Below are 7,500 nucleotides of genomic sequence, written 5' to 3'. Positions count from 1 at the left end.
GACCTGGTGCCGAGCCCTTGCTCATTTCCTGCACATTCTTTTCAATTTCTTTGGCCGTAATTAAGTCCCTGAAGGCCTTATGGTGGGCCTTCCCTTTAATTTCAAAGTCTCCAAAGACTCTCAAGTCTCACACCAAACTGTCCAGGTGTTTCCCATCTGGCCTTGAATACCGAATAAATTTCACTGGGTGATACATCACAGGACAGACATTCGATGTCGTCCAAAATGATCTTCGCTAATTTCCCCATCTAGATGGAATAAACGCTGAAAGCGGAGGTAGTTACCTCTTTTGATCGCTGTGTCCTTCATCCACTTCTGAAACTGTTTTCTTGGCTGCTCCTCCCGAGTTTCCTTTTTGCTTTTCCCCCGGAGTGCTGTTCTTATTTGGCTCACTGATTCCAGGCAACCAAAGCAGTCCTGCCCTGTCTGATTGAGCAGTGGTCGCACCTTTTGGCCTTCTAATAACTGTTCAAATGCTCTGGGGAAGTTGTTAATTGTCCCCTCTGATAAACGTTCTTTGATCCTTTTCTGATAACAAGCCTGCAGTCACCCTGCCCTCTGCTGGCCAATGGTTTCCCAGGGACCATTATCCCTATCAAGGTGTGTCCAGATGTCTCTATTGTTCCCTTCCCAGCAGCTGGTCCTCCCGGCTGGTGGTTCCCCCCAAGTCCATTGTTCACAGTTCCTGCCTGGGATTGATGACTTGACCCAGGTTCTGATTTCAAGTTCCCAGCTGCTCCCCCACCCACTCCATTCTTCCTGAGCAGCATTCTCCTTTTATCACCAATCTGCTTAGCTGTTTTGCTTGTTAAGTGTTCCGATATGAGCTTATTAATGTTTCTGTGACTCTCGAACTGTACCTCCAGCTTGACAAGTAGCTCTTCCTCCTCCTTTGTCCAGCATCTTTTGTGGGCTCCTCAGTTTGATGTTTCTTTCGGTTGGGAAGCATTGATCCTCTCCTGGTTTCTAACCAGTGGATGTGCCAATCTTTTGTGTTGTCCTAGGCCAATTTTAGTCATAAAATCTCTACTGCATACCTCACATATCCACTCTCCCACTGGAGGCCCCGCATCCTTCGGACCCTTGCACTTTGCAAAATGACAAACAGTACTGTGATGGTTAAAATTCTCCCTCCCACACTAGGCACACTGAAAGCACACCCACTTCCTCCCGTGAGACCCCTTAAGGTGTTCAATTAGGGCCAACATCGAGTTGAGACGGGTACCACAGCAAGGACATGGTGGATTTTTGTCAGGAACAGTCACCTTCACCATGTCATCCGGTGCTTGTTCACTGTGGACCTCAGGCACTGGAGGCAATGCCTCTGGTGTACCCTCTTCCCCCTTCCCACTGCCTCCCTTCTCAAGTACATTCTGATCATCGTCCTTAGGGGGACTAGGATTAAGTTGTCCTCCTCACTCAGTTGTGGTGTAGGCTGTTCAAACACCTCAGGAAACCCGTTCAACACCCCCCCATTAACAGAAACATGAACCACCCCCTGTACATGCTCCTGCAGATCTGACCTATACAGTTCTAGAGAAAAATTCACCAGCAAGCCAAATTAATTTTCTGTCAATTTGGTGGTTGTAGATGTTACAAAATCATCTCAGGAGGTCTGAGTGCCCACTGATACCCTAGTAAGGTGGAACGGCCGCCCCCAGTTTCCTCCTCCAAGAAACGGATTTGGATTTGGAATAGCCGAGTCATGACCGGATTCAACATCGGGAACGGAATGGGTGCTCAGCCCACCTCCGAACCCGTCGCCCCTGTCCAACCGGGGGGCCAGGTTTCAGGTAGTAAGAGAGTCATAGTTACTCCTGCTGTTTACCCGCGCTTCATTGAATTTCTTCACTTTGACATTCAGAGCATTGGGCAGAAATCACATCGCGATGCTTTGTTTTAATTAAACAGTCGGATTCTCCTGGTCCACACCAGTTCTAAGCCGGCTGCTAGGCACCGGCCGAGGTGGGGCGCCAGCCCAGGGACCCCCTCCAGGGACCCTCCCCCGTGCGAACTGCTCGGCTGACGCTGGCCACGGCCGTGCGCCGCGGGGAGCCCGCCGGCAGGAACCGACGGGGCAGCGGCGTGCTACGACGATGGTGGCGGCCCCGCTGGGGCGCCAGCTGCGGCAAGGCGGAGGGGGGGTGGAGGGGAGGGCGGGCGATGCCCGCTGCAGCTGGGGCGATCCAAGGGAAGGGCCCGGCGTGTGTCCAGAGTCGACGACGTGCGTGCCGGGCGGGCCACGCGGAGCGCACTCACCCGCGTGCGGTGCCTCGTCCTGCCACAGCATGCGCCCAGCCCCGCTTTGCGCCCCAGCCCGACCGACCCAGCCCTTAGAGCCAATCCTTATCCCAAAGTTACGGATCCGGCTTGCCAACTTCCCTTACCTACATTGTTCCAACATGCCAGAGGCTGTTCACCTTGGAGACCTGCTGTGGATATGGGTACGGCCTGGCGCGAGTCTTACACCCTCTCCCCCAGATTTTTATGGGCCAGCGAGAGCTCACCAGACGCTGCCAGAACTGTGACGCTTTCCAAGGCGTGCGCCCCTCTCTCGGGGCAAACCCTTTCCAGGGCGCCCAGCCCTTCACAAAGAAAAGAGAACTCTCCCCGGGGCTCCCGCTGGCTTCTCCAGGATCGGATGCGTCACTGCACTGGGCGCCTCGCGGCGCCCGTCTCTGCCACTCCGGATTCGGGGATCTGAACCCGACTCCCTTTGCTGAGGGCGATTGAGGCCATCGCCCACCCTTTTGGAACGGCACTCGCCTATCGCTTAGGACCGACTGACCCATGTTCAACTGCTGTTCACATGGAACCCTGCTCCACTTCGGCCTTCAAAGCTCTCGTTTGAATATTTGCTACAACCACCAAGATCTGCACCTGCGGAGGCTCCACCCTGGCCCACGCCCCAGGCTTCGAGGCACACCGCAGCGGCCCTCCTACTCGTCGCGGCCTAACCCCCGTGGGCATCGCACTGCCGGCGACGGTAGGGTATAGGCCCGACGCTCCAGCGCCATCCATTTTCAGGGCTAGTTTATTCGGCAGGCGAGTTGTTACACACTCCTTAGCGGATTCCGACTTCCATGGCCACCGTCCTGCTGTCTAGATCAACCAACACCTTTTCTGGGCTCTGATGAGCGTCGGCATCGGGCGCCTTAACCCGGCCTTCGGTTCATCCCGCAGCACCAGTTCTGCTTACCAAAAGTGGCCCACTGAGCACTCGCATTCCACGGCGCGGCTCCACGCCAGTGAGCCGGCCCCCTTACCCATTGAAAGTTTGAGAATAGGTTGAGATCGTTTCGACCCCAAGACCTCTAATCATTCCCTTTACCAGGTACAACTGCCCATTGCCGAGTGCCAGCTATCCTGAGGGAAACTTCGGAGGGAACCAGCTACTAGATGGTTCAATTAGTCTTTCACCCCTAGACCCGGGTCGGACGACCGATTTGCACGTCAGGACCGCTACGGACCTCCACACAGAGTTTTCCTCTGGCTTTGCCCTGCCCAGGAATAGTTCACCATCTTTCGGGTCCTAGCACGGACGCTCACGCTCCACCTCCCCGGCCCCACAAGGGGTCGGCGGGCGAGACGGGCCAGTCGTGCGCCTGGGGCTGCCAGGCACGACACGCGCCCCGGGATCCCACCTCAGCAGGGGCGCGGCAGCCCTCACCTTCATTGCACCGCGGGCTTTCGACGACGGCCCCTGACTCGCACGCGTGCTAGACTCCTTGGTCCGTGTTTCAAGACGGGTCGGGTGGGTAGCTGACCCTGGGCGCCGGAGCACAGCCTGTCAAGCCCGGCCCAGCGGCGCCGCGCGGTTGGGGTGCACTGAGGACAGTCCGCCCTGGTTGACAGTGGTGCTGGGGGTCCGTGGGCTCGGCCCCTGCACCCCTGCGTGAAACGCCGCACTGCGGGGACGCCGCCCCCACCCTCCCCACCCCCAGGAGGGGGAGGTCGGGGGAAAAGCGACGCCCCCAACCACGGCGCCGCCAACGGGGGGGGAGGAGGGTGCTACGGCGGTCCTCTCCCGCGGCCCCGGGATTCAGCAAGACCTGCTGCCCGGGGGCTGTAACACCCGCCGCCGTTCGCGCGGCGCTTGGCCACTTGCCCGTCGGAGGCCTTCCCAGCTGACCCAGAGCTGGTCGTGGCGCACCGCCGCAGAGGAAATGTGCCCGGCCATGGCCGGCTGCCTGGTCAGGTGGCGGTCCCCGCACCGGCCTGCCCCCCCAGCTCGCCCCACGCACGGGGTTTACCCGGGGGACGGAGGGGAGGTGGAGGCAAGGATCCGCCGAACCCACGCTGGCCGACTGCAACTCGCTGGGTTGAATCCTCCGGGCGGTTTGCGCGGGCCCCGCCCATTTACCTCTTAACGGTTTCTCGCCCTCTTGAACTCTCTCTTCAAAGTTCTTTTCAACTTTCCGTTACGGTACTTGTTGGCTATCGGTCTCGTGCCGCTATTTAGCCTTAGATGGAATTTACCACCCGCTTTGGGCTGCATTCCCAAGCAACCTGCCTCCGAGAAGCCCCGGGCCTGGTGTGCCGGGGGGCCACTACCGGCATCACACCATCCGCGGGCTACGGCCTCAGTCACAAGGACTTGGGTCCCCCAAGAGCTCCACCGGGGAGGGGGGCTTCTGTACGCCACATGTCCCACGCCCCACCATGGGGTGGAGATTCGGCACTGGGCTCTTCCCTCTTCGCTCGCCGTTAGTGAGGGAATCCTCGTTAGTTTCTTTTCCTCCGCTGACTAATATGCTTAAATTCAGCGGGTCGCCACGTCTGATCTGAGCTTGCAATCCCAAAGCTCGGCCATGCCGCGCATGGGGGCACGCGCGACAATGGCCGCCGTGTCTCCCCCGCCCGCTACGCCGCCAGTCCCCCCCTCCTCTCCGCGCTTCCGGAGGGAGCCAGAGAGAGAGAGTGCGCGTGCGCATGAACGAGCGACGAGGATATGGAGAGCCCCATCCTGGAGACGAGAACTGAAAAGGGAGTGGGGCAGAGATAGCCCCACACGGGAGGACCGGCCGGGCGGTGGCGCGCACAACGGCATCAGCGGGGAGAGAGAGAGGAACGACGGCGTCCCTCGGCGCGCCCCGAGACCGCGACAGAAGAGGAGGGGGTGGGCGAAGGGAGGACGGGGTCGGAACAACCATCCCCAGCGCTCTCGCCACGCGCACGCGCTCGGAAGCATGGCACGGTACCGCCGTGGTTCCCACCTGCAGACAGCCGCCGGTGCGGGGGGACGCTGGGGGCGAGGCCATGCCTCGCCTCCCCTTCTCGCCCTCCTCTCTCTTTCTCTCTTGGCCCTTGGCAGCGCCTTTCGATGCCGTCTCTCGCTCTCCCCAGGCTGCCGTGCCACCGCATCCACGGCACGGTCCCGGCGAGGACGAGCTCCACCCCAGCGGCTTGCTCTGGGAGCGGGGAGCAACGGAGTGCTCCCCGAGTCTGCATTTAGGGGGACTAAGGCCCTGCACGGCAACAATGACGACTGCAAAGACGACGACTGCGACGACGCCCGCCAGGCCGCAGTGAAGGGATCGAGGCCTCCTAGGGAAACGCTTCCCTCGCCGAACCCCTGACTGCCTTCCCTCGGGCACCAGTGGGATGCCACTGCTGCCACCGCCACCGCCGCCCACTGCGGGCAACGGGCCAGAGAGGCAACCCCAGCCGTGCCGCTAGCGTGGCCCCCAGATGGCTATTGATCATCAAGCGATCCTCAGACAGGCGTAGCCCCGGGAGGAATCCAGGGCTGCACGTGCCTTCGAATGGTCAATGGTCAATGTGTCCTGCAATTCACATTAATTCTCACAGCTAGCTGCATTCTTCATCGACGCACGAGCCGAGTGATCTACCGCTAAGAGTTGTCTGGCTTTCGGGCACTGCTCACGCCAAGCGGCCCCTTTTTTTGTTACTCTGGGGCCAAGGACGCGGGGGTGCGCACCTGGCTTTGACCGTACGAGCACACAGAAACGGAAGGTGGAATAAAAACCAACTGGAGCAACCCACGCTCCAAAGGCCGGCCAAGAGGTGGGGGAGCCTGCGCTCCTGACCGCCTCCCCCGCGAGGGGTGACGCCGACCTCACAAATGCTGTCCTTCGGAGGCGGACCAGGCACCCGGGCTCGGCTCGGCCTCCACGCAGAGGGCCACGCGGCACGCGCTGGAATGCGGGAGGGCACGGCAGCCCACCCACGTCTCACTTTCACGGGACGACAGGCACAAAACACACGGCATGCGGCTGGGGGCGCGTGGCCATCGGCCCCCACACACGGCGGCTCTCCCTTGGCCCCCGACGCCGCGGGCCTCACAGAGTGCCGCTGTGCCGCTGCACGGCCGGCTTATCTCTTTCCCCACTGCACGGCCTTCCCCTGGCTCGAGACGGCACGCGACGATGATCAGCCCCCGCCGGCATGCCTCCTGCGGGACCGCTCCCCTGCCGGGTGGGTGAGAGACCAGTGGATGCGCTCTGCTGCCAGCCCTGAGGCGGGCGCCACCGAGAGCCAAGCTGGCATAGCCAGGGCCCAAGGCCTGCCGGACGGCAGACCCCACTGCCACCGGGGCTGCACTCCCAGGACTGCCACCGCTGCGTCGCACCGCCGGGGCCCCTTACCTCGGGCATGCGCCCGGCAGAAGGCAGGACGGCGCTGAGCTGGGGTGCAAGGCCTGTGCTCCTCGTTTGCACGCGGAGACCAGGCGGGGAGAAGCACCCCTGCGGCTGCCCTGTGCGCCTTCCTGCGGCCCACACGCAGCCAGGAAGGGCGATGGAGGATGCGACGAGCGGGGCCCGGGACGGGACCGCCACCGGCTGACGGCGGGCGCCTTCCGGCTGACCGTCCCCGCAGGGAGGGACACGCGTCGAGCGGCGCCGCGGCCGCACGGCACAGGATCGCCTGCACTCACGGGCCTCCGCTGCCGGAGGGCCCACCGAGCGCTCGCCCCCACCAGCAGGCAGGCAGTCGAGCCAGGGGACGGCTGGCGGACAACGGCACTGCCGGTGCGCGTTCGAGGAGAAAAGGCCATCAAGGGGAGGAGAGGTGCTGGATGCAGCGCCGCGCGTGCCAGAGACCGCAGCAGCGGGTTGAGGAGAGAGAGTGCGGGTGGGCCCCAGGGGCCCGGATCCCGCGGCTGAGGAAGGGCAGAGAGGGCACACTCTCTGCCGGCGTCGCCCATTACGGCGAGGCGAGCAGGTGGGCCCCCATGGACCATGGAGAGGGGGGGACAGGGCACCCCTCCCTGGCGCAGCACGGTTTACCCCCGCGGCGCGGGCGGGACAACGACAGTGACGGACAAGCGCAGCCGGTGGCAACGGGACAACCACTGCAGGGGATCAGTGGGAGTAGCTGCTCCCCACCCCTCAGTGGCACCCCGCATGGCCACCGCCCGGTATGCCTGCCGCCACCGCCACCGGCACCACAGCTACCACGGCGGGCCACGCTGAGCCGCCCAAGTCTTTAAACCGCTGCCTGCCCCCGCCGGCCCCTTTCGGCAAACCCACAGCATTT

General features: G+C 62.2%; 1 non-coding gene and 1 pseudogene across 1 annotated transcript; both read right to left on the bottom strand.

Annotated features, from left to right (window-relative positions):
* LOC129131494 (28S ribosomal RNA) overlaps positions 1-4,793 on the bottom strand; it is an 8,288-nt pseudogene extending 3,495 nt beyond the window's left edge.
* Positions 4,794-5,710: 917 nt separating this feature from the next.
* LOC129131541 (5.8S ribosomal RNA) lies at positions 5,711-5,863 on the bottom strand. The gene has a single exon (XR_008535689.2). It is a non-coding gene; the product is annotated as a 5.8S ribosomal RNA (ribosomal RNA).
* Positions 5,864-7,500: the final 1,637 nt, after the last annotated feature.

This window comes from Agelaius phoeniceus, chromosome 7 (genome assembly GCF_051311805.1).
Source record: "Agelaius phoeniceus isolate bAgePho1 chromosome 7, bAgePho1.hap1, whole genome shotgun sequence".
Classification (NCBI taxonomy): Eukaryota; Metazoa; Chordata; class Aves; order Passeriformes; family Icteridae; genus Agelaius; species Agelaius phoeniceus.
The sequence above is the reverse complement of the archived record's forward strand: the minus strand, read 5'-3'. Positions and strand labels throughout refer to the sequence as shown.